General features: G+C 44.8%; 1 long non-coding RNA gene across 1 annotated transcript in view; it reads right to left on the bottom strand.

The window, feature by feature from the left end:
* Nucleotides 1–231: 231 nt before the first annotated feature.
* The window catches only part of LOC149992349 (uncharacterized), a 47176-nt gene continuing 34355 nt past the window's right edge, over nucleotides 232–13052 (bottom strand). The window contains exons 3-4 of the long non-coding RNA XR_016508335.1: nucleotides 11972–12098; nucleotides 232–768 (exon numbers count right to left, since the gene is read on the bottom strand). This is a non-coding gene — a long non-coding RNA (uncharacterized LOC149992349). The remainder of the gene's footprint in view (nucleotides 769–11971; nucleotides 12099–13052) is intronic.

The following is a 13052-nucleotide window of genomic DNA, read 5'->3' as shown; positions in this document are numbered from 1 at the left end:
GAGAAAAACACCCCCACCCACCCCCACACACATACACTCGCCATTGTCTGAAATAAGTTTGTCCCCAAAGTAAAATGAGCATCTTTAACAGCTATTCTGGCTTCATTCATCTTTATCAAACATAATGTTGAGCTAAAGGACTTCGTGATAATAAATTTTAAATCACCCTGGAACTCCAGTATCCGGGAGATTCATTGTCCTGCTCTAGCTCTGTGACGCAGGTCTGTCCAAGCAGCCAGGTCTGTGAAGTATGTCAGCTACTGGCCTATTAGTAACGCTCATAACTTCTTGGCTTTCACATTTCTGTCTCTTGGATTCTGGCCTCCCCTTTCCCATCATCTGCAGCAGCCCTGCAACCGGCTGTTCTACAAACCCAGCACGTTCCAAACCAACTCCGTCACCAAGGCCCTCCTACCGGCCCCGTTTGTGGCCCCGTTGTCCTCAAAGTCATCCAGGATGGACACCTTAGCATTGTTTTTCTTCTTGCCTTTCACATGCAATCAGCTCACCCGTGCTCTGGATCCCAAACCCCTGCGACACACCCGCATCCATGCTCTCTCCTCCGCTGTGGTTTTCTACCTCAGATCTTCGCCAGTTGTCCTTTGGACCGTGGCCATGACTTTAGCAATGAGGAGAGTCTCCAATTCCCATTTTTCCTCCCTTACTCCACATCTTGCACACAGATGCCAAATTAATCTTCCAGGAGCACAGCTCCAAAGGGGCAGTTTTTCTTGCCTACAGTCTTCGGTGGCTTTCCATCGTCTCCATCTGTAAAATGAGCAAACTATAACCTGTGATGGAGTTGCAGGGTTCAAACAACCTAACGTATGAAGCCCCGAACCCGACAGTTATTACTTAGTGAGAGCGCAGGACGGAGTAGTGGTTATTTTCTTGCCTACCTTTTTCTTTGGTCAAGCTGAACTGTTTGCTGCTTTCTAGACGTGCCACCGTGACTCAGTTCTCATTCAGTTCTCTTGGCCGGGAGTACACAGCCCTCCTCCACACAGATTCAGGTTCTATTCACCCTCTGAGACCCAGCTCCAGCAAAGCTGCTGCCCTGGACCCTCCTAGGGGCTCCCCCCTGCTCTCAGTGAGATCTCCCCATCATTCATGCCCTTTTCTTACCAGTTCCCTAAATGCTACAGTTTAGGGACTGGGTTCCCATCGAATTGATTTTTATATCTATGCTCCCATCACGACTATCAGGGGTCCCAGAACTGTCTTGTGGAGCCCCGCACAACTCAAGGAACCGGCTTCCTTCCCCCGACCCCGGCCCCAGTCACTGCATCCATGTGCAGAGACGAGGGTGTGAGGCCCGACGTACAATGATTTGTCTCCGATAGCGCGGCGCTCAGCGCTCACACTGATGTGCACAAGTAGGCGCCATCTTCCTTTTCCATCGACTTGTCTAAGCCGTTCAGTGTATTTTGGTTCCTGCCTTGTGTAGTACTTTTCTTTTCTTAAACGAAGAGATAGCTCTACAAGCCGGAATTCTTTTCATACCCATTTATGTCGCCTATTAACTCCCTTGCTCGTGGGCCGGTGCCAGCCATGTCCCCTGGGTGTGTCCACAGAACTCGGGCACCATGCACGGTGCTCACTCAGGAGGTGTTCAGATCACGTTCATGGAACAATAAAAACACTCAGGAATTTCCCGGTTACAATTTTTGATCTTGTAAATCTTGATCCTACAAGTTCATGTTTAGTTATTTCGTCTAAAAACACAAGGATCGATTTGTGCTAATGAAATAGCTATAAAATAAAAGGAGTCATTTGAAAATGCAACAGGGGGTGCTGGTGGAGCAAACTCTGGTAGCCAGGGGGGAACTAGGAAAGCGACCCTAAGAAGCTGCACTCCTGAGCGGTAACTATGCAGGGGCTCTGGCTTCCATGCAGCTCGAAAATGCCTGCAGTCAGTCAGCCTGGTCCACAGACAAGGAAACCGAAACGTAGGGAGCGTCGGTCATTGAGAAGGAAATAAGGCTCATTTCATGGAGTATGAAATAGCATGTGGTTAATACGATGTAACAGAAGACGAATGAATTGGATAAAATGTGTATTGGACAGCGTTATGTGAAAAATGAAAGCTGGTTATAAAACCATTTTATGATCCCACATATATGTGAAATGAAAAGGAAAAATGAAAGGCGAGGCAGACGCAGTGCCAAAATATCACAAGTGCTTATCTTTGAATGAGAGGACTTTGAATAATGGGACTGCCACTACTTTTATTCTTACTGTTATTATCGTTATTATCATTATTAGTTTCATTGTATTTCTAATTTGATATAAGAATTATGTTATTTTTGAAAAAAGTGAGCACTTAAAATTTTTTGTTGTCATTATTGTGTGTACATGTGCTTTAAAATTTATTTTAATTAATTTGAGAGAGAGAGAGAGACATCAATTTGCTCTTCCATTTATTTATGCATCTGTTGGTTGATCCTTGTATGTGCTTTGGCCAGGGACCCAACCCACGACCTTGGGGTATCAGGATGATGCTCTAACCAACTGAGCTCCCCAGCCAAGGCTACATGTGCTTTTAATGAAAGAAAAATAAGGAGGGATGATGCAGTTTGTATCTCCCTGAATCACTCAAGGACAGCGCTTTGGTTTGCAGGTAAAAGCGTCAAAATTGTTCTGGGCCTGAGGCTGACTCTTTTCTAGAAAGGCCCAGGCCTGTGCCTACAGTGAGCCCTTCCATGACTTTCTGCACAGCAGTTTCTGTCTGGAGCCCTGACCACCCCCTGCCCCTGCCTCCGCCCCTGCAGCCCCACCCCAGGGGCACTCAGAGCTGGTGCTGGGAGTGTGGACCACCCCTTCCAGACAGCTGACAGGTGCATAGACGTTCACCCGCCTTCCTCCGGCCCCTTCAGCTCTCACTCCTGACCAGGCAACGTTTCCTGGCCACCGCCCACCCCCCAATCCCAGGAGAGGCAATCTTATACCATCCCGAGGAACGTCAGGGCCAGTAGTACCGAGCGATCAGCTTAGACAGCTCAGGGCCTCCTTCCAAGAGTCCGGTCCCATGACAAGTCAGGAAAAAAATAACGTCAGGGATAATCTTTCAGTGTAGGAGTGAAATTTTCCCTTCACGAGACCACGAGGGACACAGCAGAGTGGCTGTAGCAAATCATGACACCTTCAACTGGTTTCTGTTTGTTTTAAAAGCACAACTTAGAAGAAAGTTAGTTCTCCAAATCCCCAGAATGAAATGTCCACAATGAAGAAGAATCATTCAAAGACTGAGTCATGGGAAAATGTAGGAGGTCCCTTCCAAAGCTCTCAAGCCTGCCCTCTCCCCATAAATATCAGTAATTGTTCACAGAGGACTTTCATCAGCGGGAACTTGGGGTTGGGAAGACGTTTCGATTCTGAGAACATTTGGAAGGGCATGGATGTAAAGACGAGTCAATTTTCTCATTAGTAAAGGGATGACTGTTCCAGTCACTTCAAGCACAGAATTCTAAGAAAGACACTGTGGATGTCTCCGTTTTCTGGCCCTGGGGAGAACATTCTATAAAAGCAGGGTAAATGAACAATCGAAATAAAATTAGGAAACCAACCCCACTTAAAAAAAAACAACAAAAATAACAAAATACTTAGAAATAAACTTAGCCAAGGAGGCGAAAGACTTACACACTGAACACGACAAAACGATGCTGAGGGAAATTAAAGAAGACACTAACAAGTGGAGAGACAGCCTGTGTTATGGGCTGGAAGACTTAATATTGTTAAAATGTCCATACTGCTCAGAGCTATCCACAGATTCAATGTAAACCTTATCAAAATCTCAACGCCATTTTTGTTCTGCAGAAATAGAAAAGCAACCCCAAGATTCATATGACACCACAGAAGACCCCAAAGAGTCAAAACGATCTTGAGAAAGAACAACAAAGCCGGAGGCTTCATACATTTTGACTTCCTAACACATTATAAAGCTACAATAATCAAAACAGTATCATACTGGCATAAACACAGACATTTACCAATGGAACAGACTAGAGAGCCCAGAAATAAACCTACACCTATATAGTCAGCTGATCTCCGGCAAGGGTGCCGAGAGTGCACAATGAGAAAAGAAGAGTCCTCTAAAAGACAAAAACAACAAGCGTTGGTGAAGATGAGGAGAGCTGCCCCCCTTATGCCCCGCTGGTGAGAATGTAAAATGGTGTGGCCAAGATGGAAACAGTATGGAGTTTCCTCCGGAAGTTAAAAATAGAGCGACCATGGGATCCAGCAATCCCACTTCCCGGGGTTTATGTCGAATCATCATCATCAAGGTCGCGAAGAGCTATTTGCACCCATTTTTATTGAAACACCTCATTCCCCTGGGTCTCTTCCATGTCAGTGCCCGCCCGCCTGCCTTCCAGCTCTACGCAAGTTCATGTCCTTGCCACAGGGCTCTCCTGGGCTGCTGAGCCTGTCCCATCCCAGACACATGGGTGAGAAGTTCTGCGGGAGTCCCTGCCCGCCCCCAGCAGCCCTCCGCCTACACATTCCGGCCGGCTTGCCCTTCAGGCGGGAGCAAGGGGGCTCCTGCACTCCAAGGGTGGTCCCCGGCCACCTGGAAGTCCTCGAGAATCTGTCATCAAATAATGTTCCAGTGCGATTCGCCCTTTTCGCTGGGTTACCATTCGCACCGACAAGGGCGAGGTCAGTGGCAGAAAGGTGCCTTCCCAGGACTCAGAGGCACCTGTGTGCCTGTCCTACCAGCATCGGGTGCAGCCTTTCGTCCTTCACCATCTGGGCCGACGCGGCCCGAACAACAGCTTCACTTACACTGTCCTTGATGAAGCAGCACAAAAAGACTGCGTTTTATTAAATATGGCCCTTCGCTGTAAATCATTTTAATATTTTTTGGATAAAATGGGAACTACAGGAGTCCCCCTCTATATCACGGTTTACTTCTCGCGGCCTCACTGTATCGCAGGATTTTAAAAAATATTATATTTAATTATTTATCGCAGGTTTTTCGCTATATCGTGGGATTTTGCGGTACTGTATACATATGCTGTTAAAGTTACATAGGCTTAAGAGTGTAGAATATGTTTAAGAACATAAGTATTGTTTGTAAAAGTGTGGAAAAGGTTAATAAGGGACTGGGAATGGTTTATAAGTGTGTGGGGAGGGTTTATAAAGCCTTAAAGTATATATCAATACTAAAATAAATGTAAGGTTCCTACTTTGCGAATTTTCACCTGTCGCGGGGTGGTGGGGGGGGGGCAGGGGGACTTTCCTAGAACGTAATACCCGCGATAAGTGAGGGAATACTGTACATAGAAAGCAATTGTACTTCGTCCTGGAGGATGATGTTGGTTTCGAGGACAAGCACGTGGTGCTGGTTTGAGTTGCAAGAACAAACTCTGCTTATTCAGTCAGACCCCGGCACTTGGAAGACATTTTTCCAAAACTGAAGGGATTTGGAATGAGGCCGTCACTTCAAAGAAACCACTGACGGTGTTTGTTGCCAGTCATAAAATCTGAGCTTTCAAGAGAAAATCTGACTTTTTGAAAACTTACATCCATCCCTGTGAACTCGATGACTTCCCCAACTGCTTCTCTGGTGAGACAAGTGGAGATAAAAATGAATGTGAATTTTTGAGGCTGTGTAATGAAATATGTCAGCATTTGGAATATCTACCCAGCTCAGTGAACCATTCATTTTCATATGACCAACACATGATCAAAATTAAATACGGGTGAAAGCATTGTTCAAAATGCAGGATAGAAAGATGGATTTTCATGAAAGAGAGTAGACAAAGTTCATGGGTATGATTTCAAATGTCACACTGAAACCAACCTTTAAGAAATTATCAATTGTCAAGGTTTAGTGTAACATCAAAAAGGATTTTACGTAGTTATCTGAGAGTATACATAATTATATACACGATTAAAATACTCTCCCCTTTTCTAATGCCATGTCTGGTTAAAGGCAAAAAGTACTTCAATCGACACATGCAGCCACAGATTGAACACAGAAACACATATGAGAATTTACTTGTTTTCTATTAAGCCATATATTGAAAGGATTTGTAAAAATTATGTTACATAATGTCATCTTTCTCACATAATTTTTTAATATTTGAAAATATAATAGATTTTCATAAAATACTTGCCATTTATTTACCATAGAATGTTTTTATTCTTATTTTTAAATGAATATATGAAAATTTAAAAGTTTTCTGTGCCAATTTCTAATAAGATATTTTGAGATAAAACCCACACAAACAACATGAGCTTCTTGGGGTCCTCGGTACTGTTAAGATGATGAAGATGTACTGAGGTCAAAAAGTTTGGAAACTATTGTTACCCATAGTTCCTGTGCTTCCCAGTGGCATTCACCACAAACTGCTCCCCGCTGTCACTTTTCTGGTCACATATTTTCTGGATTCAACTCGCTCCCCTGTCTCATTTCTCCGTTCCCAGGCCACAGTTCCTGGAATCTCCTTCAAATAAATATCTTACATGCGAATTCTTATCTTGGGGTCTGTTTATGGGGAAATCAAATGAACCGTGGCAGACCTTTTCTTACGTGCCCAGAGCCTTATAAGAAGGAAAAAATGTACAATCATTTAAAGCTTCTGAGATTCCTATTTGAAACCTATGGGTGAACAATAAATCCTAAGAATCAGAGCATTTTATTTTAAAAAAAAAAAAAAAAAAGTCTTAAAGGCTTCCCCTAAGACTTTTTTTTTCTTTTTTTTCCTGGTGGAGAAACCAAGCAAATAACATAACCGTTTGGGCAGCTCCCTGTTGCAGGCTGTGTTGAGTAGAATCGGAGCTGCTGAAGAGAACATGCCATGAAGAAGAAGCATGACCCGAGACCCGAGCTGCTTGGGGACATATGGCCAGGACCTGCTAGAATTGGGATTAAGTAGTATTTATTGCTTGATTTTAAAATGGCAGTTATTTAGGGTTCGGTGTGGATAAAAATTCTCAAATGAAAATTCTGATTCCAAGTTTAATTAACGTATTTTAATTACTATTTTTTTTTAGCACACTGTATCTTTTTTTTTTAATTCTGACTATAGGTTGACTATTTATCCATATGCTCATTCATTCTGTTAATAGGCATGGGCTCATTATTGGACCCATAGTTGAAAAACACTAGATCAAATATGTGTGCATATGTTTTTTTTTTAGATTTATCTCTTTCTGATTATTAAATTATAAATGGTCTATTTCTAACGACACTATAAATTATTTGCTACAAGTATAAAAATAAAACTCATTTTTGTGTATTGACTTTCTATCCTACAATCTTGATACACCCAGTTTGGGTCTGCGGCTTTCTTACAGGAAGGTGTTCAACCTCACATTCCGTAGGTACAGGGCTATCACAATCAAACAGATATAGGGCTGTTTAGGTCACCTACTTTTGAGTAAGACTTAGAATTGTTGTTCACTTTTATTAACCAAAAGCTCTTGATATGCAGTTTTAAAATCTGTTCTTCAGTGCGGGCTTTTCCTGATGTTAAGTTTCTTATTATCATCTTGCGTTATGGAATCAAGACCTTAGTTATTTACGTTCCAGTTCACACGTGAAGGGAGTGTGATGTGATGGGGCCTGGACCCCAGAGGCTGATGTAGCCCTAGAAGCAGGTGACTTTGAGCAGGTCAACAATGCGCCATCCTCTGTGGCCTCGCTCATCAGGCGTGGACACTAGACAGAGTGGCCACCGAGGTCTCCAGCAGCACCAAGTCTCTGCAGCAGCTTTTGTGCATCTCTGTGAACACATGTGGGGACTGAACAAATACACGGCAGAAGGGACATGTACCCGGCGGGTGTCGGAGGGATTAACTAAGCAGGCAGCATGGGCGGATGGGGCCCGGCTCCTGGAAAACCTTGTGTGAGCGCCTCCTAGTATCTGTCCAGCATTTCATGGACCACGTCTCGCTTGATTCCCGCGTTCCTTCAGGCCATCAGTTTCCCTATTTGTAAAACGAAGAGCTGAGAGTCAATAAATGATCCTCAGTGTGCCACTACCAAAAGCTAATTTGATTTTTGAATTCATATTTTGAAAGATTCTACATATCCCCAAATTGCATGTATTGGATAGTAATGACAGTACTTCCCCAGCATGCACGAATAAATCTTTTAAACTGCCAGGTGCGTTCCGGAGTAGAGTATCTTGACTACCTCCACCAACACTACCAAGTTCAGTCATTACCTCTCCTTTCCCTGAGACTCAGTGCACAAGGAAAGAGCGAGGACTTGAACCTCGAGTCTTCCCCCTCCACCCTTTTGCTTCTGGTTCACTCTTCAGAGCGGCCAACTGTCCTTTTGCTCTTCCACCTCCCAGTTTCGCCTTCGGCCACTCAGCCTACCTGCCCTGTCCTACTGTGGTCTCCCACCTGTTGACATCCTGCTCATTCTGGAAAGTTCTGCCATCTGTTCCTAGCCCAATGCCTTGCACACAATAGGTGCTCAATAAATAATGAGTTCATGTGCTCTCCCACTCTGCTAAAGTGTCTCAGGATGGTAATAGGGGGCAGCAATGATGCCTCGTCACTTTACAGTTAAGAAAGTAAAATAAAAGCAAACGAAGCGCGCATGCGTCCTGGAACAAAGCAGCCATGGGGCCGTGTACCTCGCGGGGTGTCCAAGACCTGGTGTCAGAAATGTGTGTTTAGGCAGCAGGAACACACTGGAGGCAGGAGAATGGGAAAGTACACCGGGAAGTTTTGCCAGTTGGGTCCAGTCCAATTTGGCAAAAGCAGTCCTGCTTGTTCTCCAGGGTTCTTTCTCTCAGCATCACTTATTAATGCTAATTAGCCAAGGGTGTGCTGTGATGCAGAACACTTGCGACCCATAAGAACTGGAGAGGGAGACTGTCATTGCTGAAAAAACCCGTGAGGATCAGCGAGAGTCAGCGAGGTGGGGGGGGGGGCAGAGACACGTCTCTCCCCAAAATTGCACCGAATTAAGTGCAAGTAAAAATAAATCCACATATAAAACAACTGTGCAAATGTGAACAGTATTTTCACAGCTGGGCTTCTTTGCCTAAAATACTTAGCACTTACTTTAGAAAAGTATCTTCTAAACAGAAATGGTCTGAGCGATCACAGAAGCTGAGGCCGGAGGGTGGAACGCTGACTTTGAACCTCACGTTTGCCCAGATAGGAATAAAAACAATGACATTTTTGAATATATGTAAACAAGGAGCTTCGTCATCACGAATTCATATCAGACGGTGGTGAGTGGCCTTTTTGTCATAGATGACACTGAAGTAAGGCTGAGTTTAGGGGACTGGATCCATAACATTCAGCCTATTTTTATATCTAGATTTGGAGGCTGAATTTAGAACATGGGAAAACACCCACTTTGTTTCCATGGCAACATCAACAGCCCCCCTGAGTAACTGCCCAGTCACTTATCATAGCAGGATTAGTGGTTTTCTAAAAAGGATCGACATTCCCATTCCTGTATTTATTTCCTGTAGGTATTATGAGGGTACGCCATGGTCTTTGGTTTCAAAGGCTGATGCCACAGGACATGACTAATCGCTCTGACTCACTTTGAGGGACTCTCCCCTTGGAAGTGCCCCCAGACGGCACGACAACGGGCCATGCACTCTCATGGAAAGACACCCTTCGCCTCCCAATGACTAGGAGAGACGCTACGCTGATGGATATGCCAGCTAAGTAAAAAGTAGTACTGTAAAGGCTTGCAATGAATGACATGTGGCGCCGCTGTCATCTTTTCATTCAGTTATTCAATGACTATGTTACGCTTTAAACTGTCCTGGCTGGTTTGGCTCAGTGGATTGAGCGTCGGCCTGCGAGCTAAGTGTCGCTGGTTCAATCTTCCAGTCAGGGCACATCAGAGAAGGAAACTCTGACTCCAAAAAACCTCCGCTGCCTTGCGGCATACCTCTTCAGGGGAAAGGCTAAGGGAGTAAACCCTGACAGAAAATCCGGAGCCGGAGTCCCTAAGGCGGTTTGACGTTGTAGTCAACACCGGCAACTCCTGCGGCGCACCTGAAGCCAAGCTGTATCGACTCCGTCTTTCCCTTGGACCCTTCAGCTGCGAAGAGAGGGGGGGGTCTGCTGCATGGGCAACAGCAGACCCTCCATATCACCCTGCCCAGGCTCTGTAGCTTCAGCTTCACTGGAGAGGACACTCCAGCGTCATCGCAAGATGTTGATTCAACACGGGAGGAGACAGACACTGTGTCACTCCCGAGTCGGACTGCACAGCCATTCTCGGCGGTGCAGATAGACTCTTAAGAAGCTACACCATCGTCTCTCGAGACGGACGGCTGCCGACGACGATGTCACGAGTGTGGGATTTCTATGTGACAGAGTGCTAGCTGTTAGACCATGCAAGTGGAACAGGCATGTGTCAATAAGCTTGCCCCCTAGCACACACCATTCCCAGCAACTAATGGGATTTTTGTCATTTAATATATGCTTTGGTCAAAGCAAGGGGATCTTCAAAATTACCCTGAAAAAATATACTTGATAAGAAACCGGAGAACACACACAGTTATTTCTTCTTGGTCAAATTAAGAAAACATTCTTTGTGCTTACAGCCGCGGTGATCCCACCTTGAACCTGTGTGGCATGATTCATCGACATCCTGTCACCTCTCTGTCCCCTTCCTCTGCCCAGGACGTGAACCCTGAGTGGCAGGGCCCCCACCTGCCTCACCTCTGTGCCCACAAGGCCTCCCCCTGCCTCCTGTCGCCCGGTCCTGCAGGCAGTGTTGGCTGAAGGAGAATGTCGTCCATTAGGTAAAGGGGAGGAGGACGCTAAACTGTGAACACAAAGGTCCCATGTGAGTGTGCTGGCTTTCGTTGGGGTTTTTTATATTTTCACTGATCATATGCTCACATTGACTTCCTTTCTTTCCTGTACGGGTTCTGTGAATTTTAACATATTTATAGATTTGCACAACCACCGCCATGATAAGGATACAGAACGTTCCCATCATGCCCCCAAACCCCCTGGTGGTGTCCCTTTATTTTGAGGCCCTCCTTCCACCCATAACCCCCGGCCATCAGGGAGCTGGCCTGCGTCCCTGCAGACCCTCTGTCTTCGAGACTGGCTTCTTTTGCTCAGCACAGTCCCTGAGGCTCATCTCAGTTCACATGAGAACCAACAGTCTGTTCTTTTTTATTGCCGAGTAGGGGTGTATCACAGGGTGTAGCACACCCAGCTTATCCTTTCCCACACTCAAGGGCCCTGGAGTTGCTTCCAGGCTGGGGCGATGACCAATAAGGCTGCTTATGAACATTTGTGTGCCAGTTTTCATGGGAACATAAGTTTCCACCATCTGGTATAAAACAAAACAAAGCAAAACAAAACAAACAGAGGTAGGATTGCTGGGTCATAGGGCAGGTGTATATTTAACTTCATAAGAAGCTGCCAAGCCATTTCCCAAAGTGCTTACGCCATTTTTCCATCCCACCAACAATGTGAGTTTTTTACTCCACATCATTGCCAACACCTGGTATTGTCCGTTTTGTGTTTTTTTTTTTTTCATTTTAGATATTCTAAGGGGTGTGTAGTAATATCTCTGTGGTTTAAATTTACATTAGCCTCATGACTATGGTGTTAAACATCTTTTTTATGTGTTTGGGTTATTTTTTTGTCATTTTTATATCATTTTGGTGAGGTGTCTGTCCAAGTCCTGTCCCCGTTTTTAATTGGGTTCTTTAATTTCTTACTGTTGAATTGAAAGAGTTTTCTATATTCTGGATACAAGTTCTATGTTAGATATGCGATCTGAAACTATCTTCTCCCAGTCTACTGTGTGTCTTTTTTATTCTCTAGATAATGCCTTGGCTGAGCAAAGTTTCTAACTCGATAAAGACCAATTTTCAACTGATGGATGATGCTCTGGTGTCGTTCCTAACACTTTACCTCACCCCAGATCATGAAGTTTCTCCTGTGGTTACTTCTAGAAGTTTTATGGTTTTATGGTGAATACATTGACTTTTGACGACCAAAGGAAATGACTTACTTGGTAATATTTTCTTCTTAGTTGTATTTGCACCTCTGGAGTCCAGAGAGTTATTGGAGACTTCTAGACAGAACCACGTCTGTAACGGCTCTTGGCTCTTTCATTACCTACAGGCCCACAGTCTGTTCTGAAATATAAAATTCAAAAAAAGTCTGAGAAGCAAGTTTTTTCATGTATGTCAGATTCATTTGGCAACCCACCTAATCTGAACCAGCATCAGGCTGTTTTTAGTGTTTTTTTGACGACCCTTTACCCATTGTGCTGCAAGGCTATTCATGTGTTAATTACAGACTCCCTCTCCAGTCCTGGATTAGGGGATTACATGATACTCAATATATCGACTGTGTTACATATTCTATCATCTGAAAACTTATGAATTCTAAAACACATCTTTTCACAAGGGTTTCCAAAAGGGGACAGTGTGTCTGAAATTTAAATGGCTCTTGTCGTGGCTACAGGAACCTCTTCTTCAGGCATCGTTTAGTCCTTGTCAGAAAGTCTCACTTATGTGCCCAAGGAGGGGAGTGGGGACATTATTTACACCGCTTTATTCAGCCTAAATAAATGTGTTTTCTCTTGTAACAATTTTATGAAAGCTGTTCCCATTGTTTTTGTGGTAGGAAATCAAAACACTGAGCAGTCAGCCCCCAAATATCAGAGATATTCACATTGGGGTGTACCTGGGTCTTTGCACCTGTGAGCTAGAAACACGCCGGCAGACCTGGGTTAGGCTCAGACAGGACCCCTCAGCCCTCCACCAGGAGCTGGGGCTGGGCGGGGAGGGATGTGACGCACGTAGCAATGGCCCAGTGTAAGTCAGGCAGGGGCCACCCTGAACACAAGGTCTTGTCATTTCAGGGGCGGCAGAGCCTGGAATCCCATATCTGGAAGTCAGCCCCAAATTTGGAGGCTGTCTTCTGGGGTAGCTGGAGGGGCAATCAGGGTATCTCAGCTCTGTGATGTTTCACTTGCTTACACTTATTATATTTATTATATTCCTTCTGGAAGACTCACTGTGCACCGAGGCATAGCTTCCCTCCTCATTGACAGCTACAGACATAACAACGAGGACCTGTGATTT

Source organism: Furipterus horrens, unplaced genomic scaffold, assembly GCF_987537825.1.
Source record: "Furipterus horrens unplaced genomic scaffold, mFurHor1.1.pri manual_scaffold_15, whole genome shotgun sequence".
NCBI lineage: Eukaryota > Metazoa > Chordata > Mammalia > Chiroptera > Furipteridae > Furipterus > Furipterus horrens.
Note: the sequence above shows the minus strand (reverse complement) of the source record. Positions and strands in the feature narration are given on the sequence as shown.